This window comes from Lepisosteus oculatus, chromosome 6, assembly GCF_040954835.1.
Source record: "Lepisosteus oculatus isolate fLepOcu1 chromosome 6, fLepOcu1.hap2, whole genome shotgun sequence".
Lineage (NCBI taxonomy): Eukaryota > Metazoa > Chordata > Actinopteri > Semionotiformes > Lepisosteidae > Lepisosteus > Lepisosteus oculatus.
This window is the reverse complement of record NC_090701.1, coordinates 6,212,903-6,240,499: the sequence shown is the minus strand read 5'-3', so window position 1 is coordinate 6,240,499 and position 27,597 is coordinate 6,212,903. Positions and strand designations below refer to the sequence as shown.

The 27,597-nt window shown below is 34.8% G+C and overlaps 1 protein-coding gene across 1 annotated transcript in view; it reads left to right on the top strand.

The window, feature by feature from the left end:
• LOC102687900 (cadherin-20) overlaps positions 1–27,597 on the top strand; it is a 57,527-nt gene that overhangs the window by 6,299 nt on the left and 23,631 nt on the right. The gene's annotated exons all lie outside the window — the stretch shown is intronic.

Below are 27,597 nucleotides of genomic sequence, written 5' to 3'. Positions count from 1 at the left end.
TAAAGTCTGGTTGAAATATGGAAATACTCCTAGTTTACAGATCATGTTTATACTATATCTTGTATATAACAAGTCTCATTTTAATATGACAGCCAGAGCTATACTTTAAAAGCACTGAATAATGCATTTAAGCATTTTTAAATAAATACACTGTGAAAAAAGTTACATTATTCATATATTTGTGGAATACATTAATAATTTGTATGTTGAATATGTATAGTATTTTCCTTTCTTCACCAGGAATTTTTGACAATGTTGCTATATATTGTAATGTACTGATTTTTTCGGCTCTTATATGCAAAATTCTGCTAAAAAATAGGTGATTTGGCAGTTCATCTACCAGGATAAAAATTACATGTGAGAATATTATTTACTGCAGGGTGGATGCTTTGCCAAAAGGCAGAAGGCAAATGTGCCCAGAAGCCTGCTGAGCTTAGGATGGGGTCTGTCAGCTCAGCTGTCAGTGATATCTGGTGTTTGTTTAATGGTAGAGTCAACATCTGGTCAGACATGCATAAACATCCCACACTTACTGCCACACTGAGCTCTTACAACATTGTGCATTTTGTGCTAATACTTTATAGTCAAGAAAGCCTCCTAGCAATTTCTAAATGGTTTCTTTATATTACAGTTTGCTTTTCTTATAAATCATTTCTTTCTCATTCACTGTGTCTCCATTTTTGCCTATGAAAATCTATCCATAGTGCAGAGCTGATAAATATTGTCTCCACTTCAGTCTAATAGGGCCTACTGTTTTAAATTGAATGACATCAGCATGCATAATTTTATATGGCATTTATTCAAACAAAATGGAAACAACATTTATTTAAAGGTTTCACGTTGCACAGATAACTATTCCCATTCGAAGGTTTCTTTACGAGCACTTCTGATTAAACTGTCCCTAATATTTTGCGTTCTGCAGAACAGAACTTTAAATCTTCCAAAGATTTGCTGAGATTTTCTAAACAAGAAGTTTAAATAATTGCCCCTCTGTAGGAAATCTCTGCCAGACATGACTGACAGACATTCTGGTCCCTTTTCCCAAACCGCCTGTTACAGTTTCACAGTATTTGGAACTGATTTTTTAGAATTCCGGAAATAACTTCAATCTGTTACTGTTACAATCTCCATGTTTGAGTATTAATAGAATTTATGTTCAACAAATTCTATTTAATTTTTAAAGGTATTTAGTTGTTAAAAAATGAAACAAAACAGGGATAGATTATCATGTTTACTAAGAAAAAAATATATAGTGGGTGAAACATTATACAACAAAAATGTATTAATTCATCAATGTCAAGGTCACTCTATTAATCCAAACTTATTTCCTGGATAATTCTTCACTTACTTTTGTATTTCCAAAATTACATTACTTTAGTAGACAGACAAAAATGATATTGGAAAAAAATGAATATGGTGCTGTACAAAAGACTAAAATTTGTTTCTATGAAATCATTAAATGCAACTGTGCACCTCAAGGCAATAACATCCAAGCTCTAATCAATTACAACTTTTGGAACCCACGCCACAATGTGATTATTTTCAATTACTGCAATCAGAATTAGTTTCTAATGGGTAAATAACTACATCTCAGTAGGCATACACTGAAAAAAACTGAAAGAAAACTGGGCACATGCAACCTATTTACATCTTCAGCAATATACAGTAGATAGATAGAAGCAGTGATACTGACTTATTTTATCAGAACTTTCACAAGACAAAGTCATGATTTGGTAGTAACATGGTATACAGTATATTAAACTCTTACAATATCTAATGCTAGGATCAGGTGCTGTTACTGCTTTGCTAATTGCAGGGTAAATCCATGTGATACAGGAGTCATTTTTGAATTACAGCAGCTGGAAGTTTGAATTGTCAAAATGTAATGCAATTCAGGGTCAAAAAATGTAATCTGACTTGGTCTCAGTATCTTGCTCAAATTAAACATTGAGAATAGAAGGGTCTGTAAAGGTTATTTAACTAAAAGAAGATTTTACTTTTAAGATGCAAACTCACAAGAACTTTTTATCTACTGTACTAATGTTATCATTTGCTTTGAGAAGATTGTATCACTGAAGTATTTACTTGACAAAATTTCCCTATTTGAAAAGCAGATAAAACAGTGCAATATAAATTGAACGGCATTTCAAATTTATTGTCTCTTAAAGGCAGTGTTATATATTCATGTTTAGATTGCTTGTGGGAGTTTCATTTCTTCAAGAAGAGTTTAATATACTGTATTTTAGATTTCATTTATCCCTAGCCCTTTACAGAATGCTTTGAAAGAGCAGTAGTCCTACACAATTTTGTGCTATTATCAGAGATTTAGTATCTCTTGCAATGAGCACATCAGAGTTACCTTGAGGTATGATTCTTTGCCATAAAAACTATTTTTCAGACAGAAGAAAACCAACCTTAGCATATTCCGATGAAACTGATCCATGCACCCTTTTTTGTAATTATATATATATATGTATGTATGTAACTCACTGATCCTTAAAATTTTAAACATTGTGTAATTTTAAACATGCAGGTTGTCAGGCATACAAAGAAAAGTCATGATGGGTTCACCCTTAAATAATCAAAGTAAATTGCTTTTTAAAATTTTTCCAATAGTTTTTATCCTTACAACCTAATTTAAGAATGAACTGTGTCTTGAAACTCACTAGCCAGATATTGTTTGATTGCATGAAGGACATTGGGCTTAAGCAAATATTAAGATACTTCTTTGCATTTCAAACTGTTACATGTCTGTGGAGACCCGTGAAGAAGGAAATACAAAAAGAATAACTGAAGTATCAAATAATTGCATATCCTAAATAATTTATCTACAGTCACAGCAAGGATTGTTAAGACAATTTTACATTGATTTAAATATGTATTTGCCTCAAGCATTAATAGTACAGCATATCAAAAATACATTAAAACATATAAATAGCATATTGTTTATATTTTGAAAACAAAATAAGCACAGATTGGGCACCAACATTACACACAACTAAACAGGAATCTGAAGAACCAGGTTATGAATGAGTAATTTATAAGAAGTGATAGTGCCTTCTGATAAGCCTAACTAAATGCCCCATTCCTTTATCTGTTTGAAAAGTCTTTATAAATTATGGAGATTAGCCTCTGACCAATTTCTCCACCTCTCCCAGGCAGTTTAGAACTCTAGAAAGTACTGTTATTAAATAATAAATAAATAATATTGATATTATACTGATACTCTTCACTGTAGTGAACTGTCCCTGGCCATCATTTTCATATGAGCCATGATTATTGTTTTAATCATTAGATACTACAGGACACTGTGTTTTGGCCAGAGCTGCATTACTAGCTATTTATACAGCAATAACTCCTTCAGACCACTGCAGCAAATTAATACCAAGGCTGCTACAGTGGAAGGTGCAATTGAGGAACTGATGTACTGTATGTTAGTTTTTCTCCATTCCTCCGTCTCTGATCTCGATTTAATCGAGCGACTTTCCCACATGCTTTACAACAAGCACAGCTTGGTCAGTGACAAACAAGCATGCTTGTCCCTGTTTTTCATTCCATCTCAGACCTTAATGTCTTAATTGAGCCATTGAAGTGGATAAGATGTCAATGTGGATAAGATGGCCTGGAATTATAACAGCCAGTTACAGTTTGTATAAACAGTAACTGGAAGAATTGTGCTCTGCAACATTGATTATGTTGATTACCTACATATTAGATAATCATTCATTCTGGAGTAAGGCCAAGAAATAGCGTGACCATATTTACCTATGAATGGCATCAGTTATTGCAAAAATGTGATTTTGACATCTACCATTTCCCCTAATGTAATGTATTCAGAGTATTCCTTGCTGCATAATAGGTTATGCAGGAAGACAGCCTTATTATTATGTACTGTTTTTATTCTCCCTCTCTTTATACAGATAGATATAGAGCGTCTTTTTTTGTAAATGTCTGGGCCTTCAGCAAACTGGCTGCGTTTCAAGGTAGTAGCCATTCGGATGAGTAGAAATTTCATAGGAAATGAACAAGAGACAGTTTGACATTTAAAAAAGAGATATGACAACAATGCTGTATATCATTAATATGAATTAATGGAAAGTAGATGTTCTTTTGGAACAGAGACAAGCTTACAGTCCTTGGGGCAAGGTAGAGAGTGTCAATTAATGTGGCAAGACAGATTGGTTTTCCGTTTTGCATGCCACAAAAAGGGCTGTGTGTTAGAGCAATGCCAAGGCCTACTGCTGCTGATGCTACATCGAGCGTACATACATTGCACATTCGCTGTGTCTGTGACTGTACTAGTAACTGGAGGAAAGTGTGACTACTCGGCTTTTATGCTTTTATTAGTGGACTTAAGGTACTTTCAAAGATATCCACCTCCACAGAATATAAAAATAGCCAAACTAAGGACCCTGTCAAGAATGATTTAAGGCTCAACTACTTCTTCATTACCTGTGATATTTTTTTTCATTATCTTAAAGGTGCCTGGAAATGACTAAGTCAGGCTGTATTTAGCACAATCCTGTGGGACACAGGTTCCTTTTAAAGCAGAGGCTTCATACAGTGGTACTGAATTTAATGTTATTTTTATGAAAACAATCTCTTTGAGTGAGAAGCTGCAATCAGAAATAAGTCTCTTTGCACAGACAACTGCAAAACAGTGTGTCATTCACTGCAGGTAGTCCATCTGAAGCAACAAGTCATTGTCATACAGAAAATTTTAAACATTGTTTTAATATAATATGTATTTCATAGACTTTGAAGTTATAACAATATAAGGATAGTACAAAACAATTATTGGCATATTACTCATCATAATGAACTTTCGGCAGTTGTCAGAGTTGCAATGTTATTTATTTTGTCTTTAATTTAAAAGACTGGGTGGATTAGAAATACATTTTGACATAACGTTTCATAACGTTAGGATCAGGATGCTTATAGATGACAGCTTGGCCTTCAACACAATTTTCCCACCAAGCTGGTCCCGAAACCCAGGAATCTGGGCTTATTCAACTCCATCTGCAACTCCACACTGGATTTCCTGATGGGCAGACCACAGGTAGTGAAAACAATATCTCCTTTACAATGATCCTAAACACTGGATTAATTTTTACCGCAGAACCATAACAGCGTATAGTACAGCAATACCACCAAACAAGACAAAGTAATTCTACAAAGGGTTGTGGCAGGGGCACAGAGGATTATAGTATCTGACTTGCCATCATTGATGAGATCCACAACATCGGCAGTCGCAGTAAAGCCCAACCCCTTATTCAGGATCCCAACCACTCCCACCACAAAATGTTCTCCCCCCTACACCCTTTCCTGTAACCTAACATAACATATTGCACAACAATTGGCCATTGAAAGTAAGAAAGTGTGCAGTCTCAATATTTTTGTGAGCTTTGATTACTGTTAGTCATCTTCAGTGGAATGGTAGTATTCCAGTGCCTAACATATTATTAGCTGACACATTAGTTACACAAAACATTTCACCATTGACTGATCAAACTGTCTCAAACTGATCAAATGTACAGTACCATCTGACTTCACAAACCCATGACATCTATATCTGTTTAAAATTTGTTTATGAAAATAACAAGCACAATAGTACCATCTGTGTGGTGCAGCTGCTCTTGAGTTTTAACTTCATCTGTTGTTGTATCATTAGAAGGTCAATAGCACATGCACTGTCCTCAAAACGTATTGGAACAATAAAGTCAAAATGTTTTTTTTTTTGCTTTACAGTCATGCAATTTATTTGTATCATGAGATCTTAAATTTAAATGACAATTAAAACATAATACTTTATTTTTGAGTAATCTTATGCATGCATTTGATCATATTAGAACACAAACATACTTTAGATTCTGTCATCCAGTCAGTGACTGATTGTATACCAGTCTGAAGCAATACCTGCAGAAGTCTTCTTGCCAAGCCCTTTGTCTGAACATTTGAAAAGCTTTCTAAGCTTTTGCTGCAGCCAGCTGATCCCTGTACTTGCGATGTTCTGACTTCATTTTTTCAGCATATAATATGCATTCTCATTTTGTTTACAATTTTGGTCAACCTAAGGTTTTCCACTTTTTTCTTGATTACTTCCTTGGTTGCGTAGGCTGTATGTTTTGTGACCTTGTCATGCTGTGTCATAAAGTGCAGCCCGATAAATATGGAAGCATTCTCTTCTACAGCATACAAAATGCTTCTGTACCCTTCAGAATGCATTCTGCTGTTGCCATCATAAATTACTTCATCAATTACTATATTACATATTACTTTTGTGAATATAACAAACTTTCCAGTGTAAGATAAATATAAAAGGACACATTACACTATTGATGATAATTAAAGATAACTTGGAAAAACAAGCAGAATGTTGTTTGAGTGTTTTGTGGGTTTTACCATATGCCACAACACAAAAATTGTTTGTACTGTTTATTATGGGGCACAAGCACAGATCCTTAATCGTTTAAAAAACAAAAACAAGGGAGTTAAGTGTTGAGATCCTGGGTGATAACCTCTTGAGCAGTTTATTTAGTAAATTCATGACTCACTCACAAGTCAGATGGGACCTGTCTGTTTCACCCCCATTGAAAATGCTAATACTGTACATAAATGCCTTTCACTGAATGGTAATTTAACCAAGGCTGAAAGAACTGAGGGTACTTGCCTTTAATAACTACAAGTGTTTCTCTTACTCAGGGATTATGACCTCCACAATAAAGCATAATGAAATCTGAACAGATCAAAAATATTTTTCACAGTGTAGAGTTAATGCTATTTTTATACTGTAAGAGAGAATTGCTGTTTTGGGAAAATTGTTAGCTGCGAATTATGTGTGAATGAGTAGGTGTGTGTTTGAACAGGAATGGTTGGGGTGTAGGAGGACAAATCAAAAATTATTACTGTGACTTTTTCTCAATTTCAGTTTTGTCACCTTAGATTTAGCTCTTGTTCAGACCATAATTTATGCAATGTGTGTAATACTATTGGATTGAAAAACTGGGTTTCATTCAAATTACTATTAAATTTAGATAATTTTAAAGGATTTTTTAGGAACGTTAACTAGAATTGCATTTTAGCATTTGATTCAAATGAGTCAGAACATATTTTGTCTATATAATTTAATTGCATAATTGCCAAACCCAACAATGCTCACTTTTAAATATTTTTATAAACGAATCTTTTTGTATTTAGCCTTGCTTAAAATGCACTAATGATAACGTAAACGTGGTTTAAAACAAGGAGCTAAAAAAAACGTTCCCTCCTTTGATGATGCATGGAAAAAAATCACAACACAAATGGAATTCAGTCTCATGCTCACCAGTAAAAAGCATTTATCAATGTCTGTGGCTGAAAACCAAGGTCGCATTCATTAAAGTTTAAGATGTCTTTGTTTTGAAGTTGCTTCACCTGTCTCAAATATTCTGGAGATTGCAGCATCTTGATGAAATATGTATAACAAACATTTAAAAAGGAGTTTTAAAATAATACAACTGCTGGCCATTATGCGATATCCAATATATTTCAGCCTCTGCATTTAAGTTTTCTCTTCTCCAACCTTACCTCTTTTTAAACACATCTTTCTATTCAACTGTACAAATCATGAAAATTGAGACTGCCAGGAGGACACATTCTTGATCTCAGAATTGTTGTAAGAGAGGTGTGACATTGTCAACAGGTCTGAGAGAAACAGAAAGGAAAGAAAAGGAGGACAGAGTTCTGAATTTTCAAACAAGCAGTGGGTACAATGTGTCACGAAGCGTTAATCAGGACCCCATGCAGACGATAGAATCCAGAAGGCAGTGCAACAAACACAGGGGAGAGAGGACTAGGAACAGGGCTGGTAGACAAACAGGAGGACATGTCAATGGTGCACTGGTGCTCGGGCTAGGGGGTGTGGTCCAGGTGAAAGTCCAGGGGTAGTCTGAAGGGTAATCCAGAGTGAGCAAAAGTCCAGAGCCGGGTGATCCATGACAGACATGACAAAAGTTAAAAGCTGGAGCGGGATCCGATGAAGGGCTGGTGAAATAAAAAGGGGTAACTGGGCCAGGCACTCCCAGCCCCGGACCCAGATGGTCAGTACGCCGTTGCAAAGCCAATGCCACTGGGCCACTCCTGGACCCGCTGGTAGGTGGGCTTCTGTGCGTCCATCTTCCAAAGCTGAGCCCAGAATGGTAGGAGCATCTGGCTTTTATAGGGAGGCTGGATAGGAGTCAGGTGCAGGAAAATCAGACAAAACGGGAAAGAGCTGGAGCGACTTATGGAGGGCGGGATTTACGGTCGTGACACAATGTATATCCCAAAACTGCTTTGTTTTTTTGTTGACTTACTTTTGTAATGATTCTTTAAATTTCATTATACTGAATATTGCTTTATTTGAACAGTTTACAAAGGTTGTTATATACATATATAAACTAAAATTGAAAGAAATAGCTTTGATGTGTTGAACAATACATAAATAGCAGTACAGCAAAACAGCAATTTTGTAAAATGATGCAGGTTTAAATATAATTTTTGAATATATTACCTTACACAAGGGTGTTCAGTACAAAAAATAAATTATAATATATAGTTCCAGACAAACGTATTTGTGTTGTTAAGCAATACTGATAAACAAAATCAGCACAAATTTGTGTGAATTATTGACGAATTATAGAGAAACATCACTTTAACAAACAGAATGTGAATATATGCAATAAAAATATTTTAGGTCAAGTGATGTTATGTTAAAAGTGCACAACACACTAGTATGTCATGTAGATTAGTGTGTACACTATTAGTTACCACTTTCCAAAAAAGTGGTGTTCTGGAATTAGTCTAAAAAAACACAACCAGATACATTCTCAGGCCCAAATACAAATCCTACATTCATTAAAAGACTAGTGATGATTAAAAAAACTAAAAGAACTGAATGTTTTTAGTCTTGAATAGATAAAACTATATGGGAACCTTATTCAAGATGCAAAAGCAAAATCCTTTAAAAGAGTCTGTCCAAGGGACTTCTTAGGAATAAATGAAAATGTGATTCAGAGAACACAAATGAAAACCTTATGGAAATGTATTAAAACTGAGAACTGAGCACAATTCTTTACACAAAAGGTTGTGGCAATATGAAATGAGCACCCCCCAGCCATGTTGTTGAAGCCTGAACCCTGGCTTCTTTCAAGAAATGGCTGGCAAAGAACCTCAGTTCAATCAGCTACCCAGCAACCAAATAGTCTCAATGGGCAAAAAATATTATACATAAGGAGCACAGCAATTATCTCCACTTGCCAGTGACAAGTTACTTAAGTGACTAAATAAGACAGATTATTTTCCAAAAACAATATACTGTAGCACATTTTCCTGAAATTTCTTTGTGGGCTATTATTGACGGAGGAGAATAGTAACTACTAGATTTTGGTATGGAAAACCAAGTGATATTTCTGCTGCCAAAATCCTCGGATGGCTGCAGAAGATTTGACGCAAAACTTGATGAAAGACGATCAATACATTCATGAACACTGAAAACTAATACAGTGTGTGTCGACCTTTGTTAAAAAGCAGTACTCGGAATTCAATTGAGTGTTTCAATGAATACTTTGAAAAGCTGATTTCGTCAAGCAGAAAAAAAAGCAACCATACTGTATGTCTGGAGGAAAAAGAGAATTTACATAAAAGGTTATGCGAGCTCAGGGTGAAACAGGGTGGAAGCTGTGCAGTGTCATGGCCATGTTTTTCTTTTTTAAGGCACAGGCAAACTTTGTATTGTAAAAACAATCAATGAATACGGCAAAATATCAAGAAACATACAGTAGCAGTTAGTCATAAGTTACCTTGTGCTAGAAGGCTTATTGAATGGATGTTTGTATAGCAAAAAAAAGTTGCTGACCCTAAGCATTCTGTGAAATCTACAAAGGAATTTCAGCTAAAAGGGAAAACTACATTTATGGATTGGCCATTTCAGTCCCCAGACTGGCAGATATCTATTGCAAAGAGTAACTCAGTTGATTGTATAACTGTGTGTGCTGTAGAGATCTGGTAAAAAAAAATGTTTCCAGAGAGATGCCAGGAACAGGATTCAAAATGTAATATTTTTGTTTTACATTTTTTACTGCTACAATAATTGTTGATATGTGAACATATAAGACCACACAATGACTATTGGGCACCTAACAGAGATGTACAAAAAGGTTACAGGAGTATAACTGGCTTTATTAATTTTGAAACAGAATAAAATAATTTCTCAGATATGTAATAATAAATCTGATGATACCACCCCTAATTTTTCAGTCCGTTTGAGAAGCCTTTTTTCATCATAGGAATGGGATATACTTTGAATACAAAATTAATGGAACAAATTGGGCAGAAAGGTTAAAAGAAAAGTGAAAAATGCTTGTAACTTAAAAAAGGGAGGCTGTAAGATGAAATCACGAACAAATTCACTGCATAACAAACCCATAGAGCGCAAATGGGGCAGTCTTGCTTGGCCAGGAATCATAAATAAGTAGTCATGAGCGTGAGGATTGAGAAGTGCTTCCTTGCAGAGAGCTTTCAAGGTTCCTGCTGGAGTTAGCCATGATTGTAACCATTATCCCTCTCCCCTGGCTTTCTGGTGCATTAAACTCACAAACGCTATTTAAAAAAAAAGAAATAAAATCTCTCCTTCATTCTTTTTTGTTAGCTATGTGACCAAAATCCTCTTGTGTTATACGTACTAAAAGCACAAGGGATTTTGTTCAGGTTATTGAAGGGAACTTGTCTTTACGTACTAGACAAAAAAAAACAACAACTGTACTTTCTAATACCCTTGGAGAAAAGATGAAAGACTTGAACCACAACTTGATAAAGAACGCCCAGGACAACCAGAGATTACGAAGAGCCCCAGAAAAATAATAATAGACCAGGGAATGTTTGCTATGGCTAATTACTCCGCATTACAGTGAAGTACTGGCAAATGTCTCAAGTACAGAGGCTTAGGTTTTGTGTCTTGAAGAAAGCATATATTAAAAATATAAAGTATAAATTATTTTTTGTTTGTCACCATTTACCCATGCTCACTGTCAAAATTGATAGGTTGACAATAATTAAAATATAAATGCAAATTCTGCTATTCTGCTATAATACGTATGGGTATTTAATGATACTGTATGTATGAGTGGCTATGATGTGAAATTTTAAAGTCTTTAGATCACCTTTTAGAACAGAGGTCCCCAATCCTGCTTTCAGGGGCTTTTAACAGCCTGAATTAAATATGTATTGGTTTATTTTAGCTTCTACTTCTTTAGACAAATCTTAGAAGTCATAGAAATAAAATGTTGTAATGGTTCTTCCAATGTATTTGAAATTCCCAAGGCAGAAAGATGGGTTCATGCACAGCATAGAATAGCATATAGAACACAATCTCACAAAGACATTTTTCTTGGACGTTACAGTTATTTAGTAATATAACATTTTTTATTAGAGCTTTGTACATTTGAGACCATCTAAAGTACAAAATGTAGGCTTCAAGGGAAAGTATCATTCCAAAGAAATTGCCATACTGTGTTAGATCCACCTGTGTGTTTTACAATTGACTACAGGCATTTTTCAATGCTAACATTCACTAATATCTGTCCAAAGGCATCATACAACTCAACCTTTCTACCTCCTAGTAAATTCCATACTTATAAGCATGCTTTAAAAATTATTGAAATTCACACAGAGTACCAGCTCACATCACAACTGCTTGCTCGACATTCATATGCCCTACAAACTAAAAAATCTTAAAAGACTTGTATATACTGTATGAGGCACTTATGCTGTTGAAGTGTAGCGGGGAGGACATGTGTATAGTGGCCTCTACTGGTAAGATGCAGTAGTGCTAATCATTTCTGCTGAAAGAGCTGCAGAGATATGGTCCATGGCTCACAAGCAGGTCCAACCCTCTTCCGGCATAGCAAGGCTTGCATTAGGTTCAATGTCTAATGATTTCACAAATTTAAAAAAACAAATCAAAAGGTGGAAATGCAAAATATTCTTGTTCCTTTATCTGCATAAGAACGTAATATGAACGATGAACTGAGGATTTACTGTATGTCTGTAGGAAATTAAAATAGGAAATGATTACAAGATCATCCTCAGTTAAGACTTCATATTTTTTCCTTGGTTGTTTGTTGGGTTTTCAGTTGCTAGATGTTTTTTCTTGATTTTCTTACTTACATGTAGATTCTTCATTCTTCTTGTGCAAATTAAACCATTTTATACTGTTAACATCTTCCTCATTTGTAGCTGAAATGTATTACTCACATTAAGACAGGAACGGTACTAGCAGTTTCTGCAAAAAATACAGTTTTCTATGGATTTACTAAAGCTATTGTACTTTAAACTGCTTTTGTTGAGCTACATTTTTGTAAGTTGCATATCGTATTCTGTATTAAGGAGAGTAAAAAAGAGGGAAAATATCAGTAGTACTTAGTATCCATAAATGTTTAGATCTTGTTGCATTATTTCAAAGAAAAAGGTGCTGAAGCCATGTTTTATTTCATTGTGTTTTGTATTCCATTGGAAGTTATTTTCATTATATAAATTAGAACTCTGTGTTTAAATTAGCAATAAGACTTCATAAAGATTAAATAAATTAACAATCACCACTTAAGCCTGACATTCAAAGAGTCAAGTTGCATTATTCAGGCACCTGTTGAAATCCGATTAACTGTGTTCTTCTAGAAGGAAGGTGCATTTCAAACAGCTAAAAGCGGAAAAAACAGTTAATTAAAATGTTTTGCTCTGATAGCAAAATAGAGAGCAAAGTTAATCCACAGCAACACTTTTTCATCAATCATCACTAACTAGAGCTATGTCTGCTTCAGTTAATACTTGAATGTTTGTAAATGAATGTAAGAATGTTTAAATAGGCCTTAGGTTGTTAGTTATAAGAACATCACACGGTACATCTCGTACATTATCCATAACAAGTATATACTGAAAAATTACAAGAAGATGAACAAAAAAAGTGCATGTTTGTGTTTCATAATGTGATTGTAGTGATAGAAAAAAAACTTTCAATTGTTAAGGACAAATGAAAACTGATTTATTGACATTATCCAGTACTCCTTGATAGTGACGTCCATTGTACACCGTGCAATTTTCTCATGTACGTGATAATTTCTACATGTTTACTAAGCATGCTAGAGAATGGCCCAATTTGCAGAGGCTCAGAGAAGGCCTGGCAGCTTGCAACTTGCAGATGATTCATAATTAATGAGAAAACTTCCACATCTTTCAGCCAGACCTTCTGTCACATTAGTCATGCAAAACAACTGTACACACAGCAGGCCATTAAAAACGGCCGGGCGGGCCTCTTGGTCAAGGTCAAGTGGTGAGCAATTATTACAACAAGCTGCTTTATGATCACAGAAATAAAGAAGAGGCAAAATCACTCACTATCAATTTTCTATTAACTGCTTGCTGCATTAGATGGGGAAGCAAGCTGTTTAGCTGCAAAGGAAAGATGTCCATAGGATATAGGACTAACATTGAGTGGGAATAAATCTCTAGATAAAACCTTTGAAAGGAAACTTTACATCTATTGAGCATTCTGCAATGACATTACAGTCTTAAGTATTTGATCTCAAAATGAAGACTACAGGTTTCCAATGTGCATGTCAAGACCCCTAACAACGTTTTAAACACAGTGTAAGGAGAATAAACTGGTCTTCCTTATCACGGTAGTGAGACAGGTTGTATTATAGTGCTGAAACCAACCCGCTGAGTTGTGACTGAAAACAGTCAATTAAGGATTTCCCCCAGGGAATTTGAGTCTAAGTTACTTTGCCAGCTACACAGGCGACACAGCTTTAGGTGCGCCATGGCAAACTTTATGTAAAATAAGTTGATCACCATAAATTGATTTTCTGATAGTCGAGGATTAGAAAGAATGTGCACATATAACGTCACTGTTCCAAAACGGCAAAGGCCAAAAATAAAGAGGAAAAAGACAGGTTAGTCATGTACGAAAATAAATGCAGCTCACAGTCTGGCCCACTGCAATTAATCTCCTGGTGTCTGTTTCTTTGTGGATAATTAAATTCCTACCTTAGCATTGGGTCCTGTACTGTTAATACGCATAATTAATTTAATTATTTTGCAGTCATGACTGTTCTTGGCTGATTAACACTTCCATAGAGGTGGGGGATCAGCAAACTGTAATTACCAGTTACAGTTGGTGCTCCGCTGAAATAACAACAGAAAAAAAAAGTACCTTTCAGACAACTTTCAAAAATTAAAATTGTGTTTGCTGAAGCACCACTATTATTCTGAACATGCCATTTTAACACCTATTGCGAAATAATGAATCCAAGAGGGAAGGTGACAAAAATAAGTTAATTCAATAGCTTTTTGAGAAAAAATAAAAAATAAAAACCACATCCTGGCTCATTAATGGTAGAAATCAGAATGCTGCATATCAGGTGTGAAATTGAACAGCCATTGGCACTGAATTAAACAAGGAGTTGTATTTGTTCTAATTGGTGTATATATGAAACAACTGATTTTCAAAATCAGTTAAACCCAATTTGCAACATAAAAGGTTTGTTCTAAGTACAGTATTTTCTGAACTCTTGTAATTCGGCCTGCTCAGAAAAATGCAGTACAATGTATATATGAGGAGTGCAATGCAGAAACATTCACCCCCGACCAATAATATCACATTTTGATGAATTACCAGTAATTATGTAATTAGTAATTACAAGTATGAGATTTATTCTTACAATCATATCAATCAAATTGAACATTGTGATACTGTATGTTAAAGGAGGTGGAATCTCAGTAAAATCTGCAAAGAAGATAGGAAAAGTTAAATTTACTTATGCAATCAGTAAATTTAACTTTTCCTATCTTCTTTGCAGATTTTATTTAGCCCCTTTATGTAAGTACTTGTTGGAAGTAGTTTTTGCAACAATTACTGCTCTGTGTTTTTTTAATGCTTTTTTTCCCCACTAGTTTTTCACACTGAGAGGATGTAATATTAGTCCAGTCTTCCTGACAAAAGCCCTCTAGTTCTGACAAGTTTGATGGGGATTGTAGCTGTACTGCAATCTTCTGGTCACATCATATTTTCAATCGAATTAAAGTCCAGACTTTGACCGTTTAACTGTTTATTGTCAAACCACAGCTTGTCCCAGACCTACAGTAGTGCATCGAATGATTGTCTTGCTGAATTGTACATTTTCAACCCACGTTTAGACTCTCAGATGACTCAAACATATTTCTTCTAGGATTCCTCTACCTTCTTCAGTCTTCACTTAAAAGGCACAGATGCTTTATATCACCCAGTCTTTGGGATGGTACTGACTGGGTGATTTGCTGTGTTGGGCTTGAGTCAGGTGTAACCCTTTGTAGTTACACCTAACATGAGATTACTTTTTCAGTAATGTCTTCTTTCTTGCAATTTACCTGTATAGACCCGGCTTGCATAGGGATGTTGTCATTATATAAACGGTGAGTCCCATTTCAGAAACAGAGCTTTGCAGATCTTTGAAAGTTATTGCTGGCACAGACCAGTTTTTTTGTTTTTTGAAAGAAACTGCTTGAAATGTGAAAGGAAACCATGATCAAGGCAGTGTCTGGGCTGTATAACATACAGTATAATCCACTTCTTAATTACTTACTTCACCATAATCAAAGGGATAAGTAACCTTCTCCTGATCTGTGCCTCTCTACCACTTCATCCCTAACTTGTTTCTACAGCTCCTTGTTCTTCAATATGTGAGTTGTAGTTTGAAATTCAAAATGTATCTCAGGGAATTTACAGAGACAAATGTATGAGCTCTGAAGTAACCAACCTCCTCGAATAATTTTTAATGATATTGTATCTTTTCACACAACCCATGATTAGTACCGTATGTTACATTTCCTAAAGTAGGAAAGAATATAGAATCTCTTGTTTTGTTCACTTTAGAAAGTAAAGATTAGGTGGGTTACAAATTCAATAGAATTTCCTAACTTCTTTTTTGTCTTTCTAATGGAAAGTTATCATAGCAAGTAACTAATTTAATAGGCACTATGACAATTTAATAAAGACTGAAAGATGCTTTTCATTTGACAGGAAAATAATTATCACATTTTGTAAAGCCTTCATAAAATCATCACTTAGGAGCAAGCCCAACTGCAGCTCGAATATTAATTTATACTTTTATGAAAAATACAAAGTGTGTAAACACATCTACATTTGATAATTTCAAATGTACTGCCAAATACAAAAGTATTCATCTTTTTTAATGAAATCTTAAGGTGAAGGGCAAGAAGTTAAATTTAAAGGGAAAATGCAACAAAATAATGTAACACATTGTACATGTTTCAGAAGAAAACAGAAATATTACAGTATGTGACTCTGGATATACAGAAACTCCCAAATTATACAGTTAATCATCACAAAGAGCAGTTACAACAACATAAAGTGAAGATTAAGAATTAGGTAAAGTAAATAAAAGGTGTAAAAATGTGGCAGAAGGCAAATTTTCTTCCTAAAAACAGTTTTGTAAGTGTCATAAACCTAAAAAATTATCCAAACAAGAGGAGGCCATTCAGCCTACAGTATCTAGTCTCATGATCTAGTCTGTTTGGTGGCTGGTAGCTAATTAATCTCAGGATCTCAGGAGCAGTTTTTTGAGAGAAGCCAGGGTGCCAGTCAACATGCATACACTGACAAATCCTATGCAACCTGTATTATATACTGCTCACCTTCACACCAGGATAGACACAACAGTTCTGCAATACTTGAAATAGAGCAAAATAAATGGGCATAGTGGTTTAACACTGGCTGAAAATGAGCATTCAAGCCAAATATGAAATATGTTTTCTTCCTTATTTTAGACCTTATTTTCTTCATAATATACTTTGTAATTTACAAATAAAATGATAAGACAGTGAGATATTGCACCCATCCCCACACATCAATCTAAATTAGTGTTTATTATGCATTGTGTTAAGTGATATTATTCACTCAGCTGTACTGCTTTATGCTATGTTTTTTGCAATGGAATATCCAAGTCACACTTATAAAATGGCATTATTTATACTTCTTTTAATGCAGTGCTTGCTATTTGGAGCACAAATGCCACTGTGAGTAAAACAAATTATTCATTAAAGTATAAATGCAGGAACTAACCAGAATGTACCAGATACCAGCAGAGAAAACAAGATGTTTCTATAAATAAAGCTCTGCTTCATGTTCCATTGTATACAAGCGATAAAATTAATCCTTGTTGAAGGAGTTGTCACTTGTGCATGGCAGTGTGTGTGACGGTGCCTTCACAGACTACAAAGCCTTGTCTTTTTTATTAAACTAGAAGGCAGTCCCCTGATTTTGAATCCCACAGTAAGTTTCACAGCTGCAGTCTAATGAGTCATTACAGGTGCTTGTGAAAAACTGCTGTTGTGTGCTTAGGACATGATAGCATTACTGTGTCAAGGAGTGTAATATACTAAGACAACAGCACATCTACTTTAGATCATTTCCCTCGACACAGTTGTTGATCTCAGGTTTGCTGTAAAGACAACAACAGAAGAGGAACCTGAAGGCATTACAGAGAGTAAAGAAAGGAAGACCGTTGCTGCTGTTTTATTTTAGCTGGTAGTGTTCCACATCTAACTGCCAAGATATTTTGCTTCCCCAGGCCATGAATTAACAAAAAGAGAAATACAGGTTAAGCCATATGTAAAAATTCTAAGACTTTTGTGCAAAAGTGTGCTGTACGTGTGCATATATATATATACGTACCGTATATACAGTATGTAGAAATAAATTACTTCCGCAAGGCGTCTTTCATGTGAAAATTCTGAAGAAATTTAATTTTATTCAAAAATAACCTGTCAAACATTTATAGAGATGCATAAAGACTTTGGCAATTTTAGTTTGACAAACATTTTCCAGCCAATAAAATATTATTAATCTAATTGTAAAATAAGATGTTAAATTTGCTATTAACAGCTACACATCTTTTTAACTAGTGGAGAGAAACAGCACTCTGAAACAATAAACCATATAAATGCTTACTGTTTGAAGCAACAGAGTACAGAGTCACATCAACAAATTCCTTTTTTTACAGGTCAATAAAGATAATAAAAAACTATTTTTTTCTCTAAAATAGGTCTAACAGGCTTCTCAGAGGGATTAACTTGCACATTTCTAAAATTAATTATTACATTAAATTAAACATTACAAAACAAACATTACAAGGTATGTGTCTTTATAAAGCAGCAATCAGACTAATTGTTTGCATACTCTAATTGAAACACTATCTGTCATTCTCCTCCTGGAGCCCTACCTTTATTTCCAATCTAGAGAGGCCTTACCTCCTATCTCCTCATTTCCAAACAATCCCCTGTCCAACGAGAGAGTTAATTAAACATTCTGCTTGCAGTTTTCTATATACACTAATTGTACTTTATGAAGAAGAATTTGAAAGCAGCTTTTGAAAGCAGGTCATTTCTTTGAGAACATTTACAAAGTTCTTGAGACAATAGGTGTCCTTGACAATGAAAGTGGAGGTTCACATGCTTGAGTTGTAAAAGCCTTCAGTCTTTCTTTTCTTCTGTTACACTGTCACTAAAAAAATACTAGTCATGCTCTTTGTCTCCTACTAAAGAAGCAAATCAGGTTCCCCTCAGCATAAGCAAAATGACTGCATTCAAGACTTCCTACTGTTCTCTGATATGAAAAAAAGCTATGCTCTGTTTTAACACATCCCCTGTCAGTAGCACCGTGGCATCTTTATGGCTATATCTCTGCCATAACCCTGATAAGGACACATTGGAAAACAGAATTTCCTTGTAACCCATGGCAATAAAACAACAACAATAAGGCAATAAAACAACATACAAGTGACACCCTGAATAAAATGCGTACATGAACATTTTATTTAGCTTTTTCTTCATGTCTAGCTGTTATGCCGCATTATGTGTTGTTTATGCTATGCAAAATTGATAAGACACCTAATGTGCATAGATGTCTCATAACAAGCAAAGGCACCACTGTATGCTGGATGCTAGATGCTGTAGCCTACTCCAGGAACTTGTCATCAGGGTGTGTAAGATATCATTGGAGAATCTCCAAGCCTCCTCTTTCATTTACTATATTGAATTCATTCTCAGTTGTTTCATTTTTGAGTTTCAGACCCTTGTACTTTAAGGTCCCAACATACTTACCTATTTTCAGCATACTACAGCACAGGAGCACATAAAGACGAATGGGCACAACCTACACAGCCAAGCATGCCTGAAATAAATGGAAAGCACAAAGTTTAAATGTAGTTTTTGACCGATGAAGATGCTTAAATGACACTGAAAATGGAATGCTCTGACAGAGAGAAAGAATAATAGGAAACATATGATGACTCATGTTACATGAATCAAGCTATTTTTTTTGTTAGTTTCAAATAGGTATGAGTGTTCAGGACATATATCATTGGTAGGCCTGAATCTCACAGCAGAAGATAGCTTTATAATGCATGAGACAATTCACAAGAAGATCGGGCCTGGCAATAAATTATTCCTGGAGTTAATACGGATCCCAGACCTAGAGTTATATCTTGCACAGTGTAACTGGCAGAGTGTCAGACAGCTGTCTGAAAGGGAATATTACTCAAGTTGTTACCCGTGTCATAAGATGCACATAGTAACTAAAATCAAAGCACTGTGGTGATCTCCAAACGAAACTATGCACTAAATGGCACATTGTTGTAGTACAGATGTATAATATGTACAGCAAAATGACTTAATGAAACATTCCCAGAATATTGTACATTTCAATGATCCAAGTCTTCAAGTTCCCCCAAAGGGGTTTCAAAAGAATCAGTATCTTGTATGGCCACTGTGACAGGACTGTAGGTTCAAACAATTTTAAGATCGTTTGTGAACCACATTCCCCAAAAGTCTGTGATGAAGACAGGTAACGATTTAATAAAAAACAGGAAGTTGAGGTTTCGACATTGTACTGCATCTGCCATGTGGAGACAGAGGGCAGATCTTCTGTACTATAACACAGCAGTGTGAGAATGATTGGTGGGAGTTTTGAGACGTGTGTTTCCTGGAGTATCTCAGAGAAAGACTTCATTTTTGTTTTGAGAGAAGAGTCTTGGAGAGAGTTTGCGGATGTGAAGCTGGAAAGCTATTTAGCTGCCTGGTGTGCATAGTGAAGTAACAAAAGAAGTTTATTTAACAGCACAAAGAGGAGCATTTGTTTTGTGTTTTGTTATGGACTTTCTTGGCACCATCAATAAAGAACAATAGGTTTGTACCTTATGGCTATGTTTGTGTATCTGTTTATCTACGCATACCTCTTAAAAAGTTACTACACTAACCTCTTGCAAATATTTAGAACACAGCTGGATGACCTAATGATTATTATTTATTAAAGGTAATATTCTGATCTTCAAAGAATAATAAACTGAATTAATTAAAAACAAACACCACAATTCTGCTATTTTTCAATTCGGATAAGGCCAAGTATAATGTTATCCTTGACAATATATTACTGTAGTGAAAATAAGAAAGTAAGAAACAAGTATTTCAAGTGTTTTACTGGCGTAATGCTGGTAATTTACAAGAGAAATGTCTGTCATTCAGAGGCGAAAAAAGTACCACTGGGTTTATTTGTGCAAACAAAGCGTAAATAATTAAATGCAATATCTTTATAAACATACTAACATACACGTATACATAATTCAGAATAATTTGCTTCATGTACAGAAACAGGCTTGCAAACATCAGCTTTAATTATATTGTATTCTTTTCAATTATTTACTTGTGCATCATCCTTACAGGAAGTCTTTTAATTCATACATTCAGCAGTATCCTAGCACAGCAACTATCTTTACCTAAGGATTGAAACAAATATTTATCTGCTTTTTAATAGTGATTGGATTGTGAGCTACTGTTCAGTAGGAGTAATGCTTCCAGGGGTTCTTACCACTGGCTCAATAACAAAATCCTGAGTTCTACATCAGTGTCACTACCAATACTCATGTTTAAAGTCCTTGGCTAGTTCTTATGGGAACCCATGGATATGCAGTAGATACAAGTAGAAGAAAAACAAAGTAGAATAAAGTCAATTATGACATCAAAAAGCTTGTATCTAAAAATGAAACATAAAACTTTGTGGCAATACACAGGGATCACGGTGCTTTAATTCTTTCAGAGTGTTAAACAATTCATGATTAAGTTTTCAGAACCTCATTTCTCATATCAAATACACAATATTCAACAGAAGTAAAAAAAAAATCTCGAAGAAGTGGTTTTTGAATTACAATGCATAGGAAAGCCAGACAAAAACGGGACAAGAAAGATATAACAATGAAAATGCTCTAATTATCTCAAGACAATGTGTGAACCTACAGTACCATACATTTCGTTGTCATGCTTATGTGCAGGAATGAAAATACAGAATAGGGAAGGAAAAGGTGAAAGAAGACCATGAATCTATGACCTGTGACAGCAATGTCTCACATTTTATAACCACTTTCATCGAGTGGCTCTTCATTGAACATATTCCATCACAGAACTATGGAACAGCACAGGAAATCCATGATGGTACAGAGTTTATATTATCTGGCAATAGTTCTCAGAACCTGACCTACTCTAACTTTAAACTTGATATCTGGGTAAAGTTCATTTTCCATTTCATCTGTAATTTCAATGAATCTTTCATTTAATATTTCATTGTCTACACCTGCCATTGGGAAGGAGATGAAAGCATCTTAAAATTGCTCCTGTTCAGTTCCACACCCCATTGCGATATGGAATTGCTTTGTAGTCAGATTTTGAACACATAAGTTTAAATTAAGGATAGAGACAAATCCCACTACTGTGGTCTCCAATGACATTCGGGAGCTGATACTTTGGTATTCTAAAATGTTCTTCTCTTTATCACCTTACTCTTTCTCTTGCATCTGAACAGCTTTTTAACCATGACTGTCACCCTGTTAAACCAGAACGTACACTTAACCAGAACCGGTACATTCAAACAGCACGAATGTGGTATACAGTATATGGACCTGTACATGTTCTACGTGTGAACTGTATATGTATTATTGACAGCTTCTATCTAGTTTTTGCACCAAGACACAAAAATGTACATGCAGCTTACTTAGTAATCAAAGTGATTCTGATTCTGATTTACGATGGGCAAAATATGGTAACTATGTCAAGTGGAATTTTAAACTTCATGCCTTTACATCATTTGTTTGCTTAGACTGACGTTACTCAGTCCTAAGTTTCTGATTATACCTTAATTCACTTTTTCCATCAACTTCAGCATACAAAACTTTAACCAGCTTCTCCTCAACTTACTAAACCTTATTTCCGACTCTTAACAGGCGTTCAATATGGGATGAACAGACAACGGTGGAAATGACAATGTATCAGACATTTCCATAACATCATTTTGTACTGATTCCTGCTGCAGAAGTCAAATAGCTTATATTTCAGGAAACACAATAGAATACGGACAGTTCTGTCTGTAATTAAGAATCTAGAGAAAAACTAAAAAATGCAGCATCCACCAAGATCAGAGTTGGGATACACTGCTAAAGGCTTTGAAAAGGTTCATCTGTAATAAGTACTGTAGTTCAAGTACTTAGCTGTGTCAGCATGTGTATGCTGTAAAGGAACAAGTAAAGGTTTATTCCATGCTGAAAAGAGAAGAAAAGAAACACAGTGTTTCAGCTGTGGAGCCTTCATCGGGTAAACCTTTACTTGTTCCTATGTAATAAGTAAACAACAATGAACACAGACGTATGTTCTGGAAAACATACAGGAAAATGTGGTTTCAGATGCAGGTATTTACCTCCATTAAAAAAGTAAGAAATATATTAACAGTTATAAAGCTTGATGACTAGAGAAAAAAGTTTTAAAAAAGGTATAACATATATCTGGGACTCAAATATTTGAATATTATTGAATTGACATTATATGTAATTGGTTTTCTTAAGTTTAGGAATTGCATGTGATAAATATATATTGGTTATAAAGTATACAATACAAGCAACTAACAAACAAGCAAATGAGAAACAATACATTTAGAAATCTTTACATTCTACATTTTACTTTGCAAAAATGCTGCCATATACTCATTAACACTGTATTCCAGAACCTTAGCAAATGGTCATTCATAGATTTGTAAAATTCGAATTAATTGGTTCTGCTGAATTCATGAGATCACACTAGCAGTCACAGTTTCATGGTTGACGAATCCCCATCACTGAATTTTAAAAACGAACAACATTCAACAAATTAAATAATATCTGCAGGAAGGACTTTTCAACTCCAATTTTGTAGTGTTATTTTTTGCTCTGTTGTTGTGTTTATGTTAAGTGAATTAAAAAAAAACTTTGAATAAGCCCAACATAAATATTTTTTCATTTAACATAGTCTAGGAAAAAACTATTAAAAATTATTTTATCAGAAAGCCAGGCCTGTATTATTAATGCAAATCATAGCCAGAGGCACAATATTCATTGTTATGAAAATAGTATGTTTCAGAATTAAACACACATAAATAAATCTTGTTTAAAGTAAGGAACAGGAAGGTTCTTTGAAGGGAATTAATTTTATTAGAACCAATAGGTTAATACACAGGATTGATGCAGATAAATCTATGATGTCACTGTTTGTTACAAGAAAACTTTTGGACAAATTCACCACCTGAGAATAATTCTTCCAGATTTTTCTGTTTCTTTTGAAATGTTCAACTTTTGAAGCAATCTGTCTCATAAACAGCTTTTGAAAACAATAATGATGAAATCTAAGCTCAACAAAGTTACAAAGACCGTCCACTGGCAAACAATAGGTACCAGGTGTCAGAATATCAATGTCTTGTTTATGTAATCTTAGAACAAGATAGTAGTAAACAGATAAAAACACATGCAGCTTTATTGATAAATATGTTTATTTGCCGCAAGTGCAGCAAAAGTCTAGCAAAAGCTCTGGTATTATTGTTGAAATGTTGTAAGAAGTAAAAAAAAGCACAATCTATTTTGCTTTGAATCATATTTTACTAATAAAAAACAGATATTCTTCTTTTATGCTATGATCTGCAATGTATCAGTAACAAGGATTTATTTGGATGAGTTCTTGTTTTTTTCTCCTGTTAAAACTATACTACATTCTTTGAAATAAACAACCTTCAAAGTTGAACTATAACCTTTAAATGCAAAAACCACTCTTTTCTCTTTTCTCTTCAGAAATTCTATTATTCACTTAGCTGGGAGCTGTTGGGTTGCCGAAATATAAAGCTACACCCAATAAGCTAATACCAACGAGGTCAAATTTAAGAAAATAGTAATTAACATGCTGTAGTAATTTCCTGCATTGTCTCTTTCAACAATGTAAATGTTTCCTGTCTCTTAAGATCTAAAGTAGGCTTATACATTAGAAGTGGACACGTTCTTTGCTCAGGAAACAAATATTTTGTTTTTTACTCAAGGAACTTTTCAGACTTGAAGAAATAGAGTATATTTAAAAATGTAGTACTTAGTTTTGCCTCTTCCTTGCAGAAGGCACTTGAACTTTTGTATCATCCGACAGAGCAGTTCTCTTCCGGCTTAAACTCTATTGTTTTCTTATGAACAAAACGCCATTCTGCGCAAACATTCAATAGTTCCATAGTCATTAGCATAACAGTTTGTCATTGCCTTATTGGGTGTTTTATTCAATCTCTCAATCCCTGCCGTGGTCCTGAACGTTCTCTCTTACAATTGATATGTATATAATTGACATTGCTCTTCTGTATCTACTCCTTTGTGTTGTGTTTTATTGTGTAGCTTATAAAACGTGATACTTGGGCTGCACTTCAGAGTTGCCCTTTCTGTTGGAAAAGGTATGTCGTGGAAATGAGCTCTAAGGTGTATTATTACTATTTGATTGAATATAAATCAGTTTATGGTTTCTTGGCCATAATGGGATATATCACCTGATAAAAATAATTATTATACCCTCTTTTTAAAATTTGATATAAAAATATTATTCTGAGGGATTTGATTGATCATTATAAAATATATACTTTGTTCTTCATACGGTAGGAAGGAGGAATGATACACTGGTCTTTGTATTTCTACAAAGCTAAACTAAGGCTTGCAACAAACACCTCCTACTGTCAGGGACAGCACCTATAAAGAACAGATGAGCTCAGGAGGTGTTTGTCATTGTTTTGTTACAGACAGAATAGGTGTTTAATTGTTTGAGTAAAAATTGTTAAAAAATGTATTTGAGATTTAGATAATACATCTCCAGGACACTTGTTTTTTTGTGAAATCTTCAAACAAGTAAAACACCAAATTCTGCACTTGGAGGCATTTGTAACAGTTACAATATCACACCTAGACATTATGGTTAGCTTTAAGTCAGTACAGATGAGGACAAACAAAGAACATAAAATAAGAGAAGGTGCCTCTTACCATAGCAATTGAGCTTAACATTAGATTAAATAAAAAAGGATTTTGGGCTAGGTTTAGCATTACATCTCTAATAACTAACAATAAAGAATACAAATCTTAATAAGAAAATACATGTTTTATACATGCACTGGACTTAAGGCAGCTAAGGGAATAGTGGCAGGAAATGCTTCCCAAATCACTGCACATTTTTCATCACTGGGAACACAAAGATCATAGAATCCTTTCTATCATTTTCTCTTGTAGATGTAATCTTTTTGGTCATGGCTTAGTTGTGATTTATCCTAAATTTACCTGGACATATCCAGGATTATCTCTGAACGGTGAGTGCCCTTCCAGAATCTGAGTGATCACAGTTTGGGGGTTTTCTTTTCCATGTATACATTTTGTGTTTGTTTAAGGCTTTGGCTCAGAGTTCTTTGTATTTAAATGCCAAACAGAAACAAACATTAATCATATTCTTTTTTTCTAACATCTTTTTAGGCTACATTTTTCGCTGCAAAATTATTTGAATGTAAGAGTGATTTGAAAAATGTAATTCTAAATCAAGTATGTGTTTTCTAAAATAAAGGGTGTCCATCGGTATGACGGCGCAGCTACTCCAACCCAAAGATTTGCCCTTGAAAAGTCACCACAGATACCTTGTGAATTAGGCCTCTCAAAAAGGAAGTGAGACCTTTGTATTGGCCAAGGTTAAAAACCAGAAACGTGACATTACCTTAATAATGCGAGTCTATTTAAGGGGTGGAGATCACTAACAGAATAACATGCCTTTTTACTAAACCTGGCATATTTTGCTCATGGTGTCCAGTACACAGCAACATGCCGGCTGTATCAAATCTATTTCTACGGTGCTTTGTCACAGGCCTCCATAAACCTTGTTTCCGCAACTTCCTCCATTTTCCGATGAAAGGAGCAGGCTCTGATAAGCCCCAGTTCAATTTGTTCTGGCAATTATTATTGGGCTCCCACTGTGAAGGAAGCCATGCTTGCTGGTGTGGAATACCACCCAGCCATGCGGAGACCACAGACAAGGGACCTTGCCTTTCTGGGGATCTAGTCAGGCATGTAAGGACAGATTGGCTGGGGCACTAACCAGTCACATCCTTATTGAAACACAGGGATTGAAGAGGGCCAGAATAAAAGGCTGACAAATGAGAAAAAAGATATTGAAAAGGACAGGGTGGGGGGAAAAAAAAAGATATTGAATTGATCAAGAGAAAAACCTTTCGGCCATCTGGTCCAACGGATGATATGGCCTTTATCTGTATTTCAGCGCCTCGCGACAGACTGAATTACTCTGTCAGGAAGATTAAGTAGCCTCAAAAAAAGTGAAAAAGTGAAATGTGTACAAAGAAAGATTTGAAGATGTAACAAATAAGAAAACAGACAGAGAGGAAAGATAGAGAAATATAAATAAGATGCAGTGTTTAATTATTTCAGCACATGGCAAAAAAAGCATTTATTTGCTTCAGTGTCTTCCAAAATGTGTTCTTTCTTTTTGTATTAATTAACTATACCATTCAGCCTATTAATACATAGTATCTTTACACATGCTACAGCACCTGATTCCTTATGTTCATCATGACACAGATATTTCTTTTCACTGAGCAACAGCACTGAAATACATTGGAATCTCAAATTCAGGCTTAGCATTATAATTGCCAATTTAATATAGACAGGGGCTATATTTCTTCATAGATGACGGTGTGTGATGTTTCATTTTATGCGTGCATATATTGAGGTCTGTGTTGCTAAATCGCTTTATATAGCATGTGCCAAAGCAGAAGCTGTCTCTGAAAGATTGGTCTATCAGTGAATGTCAGAATAATTGTTAAGATTTTTAGAACAAAACAACTTCACATTGACATAATTAATTTCCTGCACATGTTTTGCTTGTATTAGACAATGTAATTTCCAGAATCTTGTATCAGTTGTGCGAATTAATTGCTTTGCATCTGTCTTGGTAGTCAGTAGAATATTATGTACTTTAAGCTTCATCTTTTATGCCCATAAATCCCTTTACTGATCCAATAGTGTAGTACAAATCTCATTAAAATGTATGAAGGAAGGTGGCAAGAGAAGATGACTTTTGTTTCTTCTTCACTGCTCGAGGAAATAACTGTTTCCCCTAAAGGATGCTTTATTCACTTGCAAATACCTAAACATGAAATGGCTGGCTTTG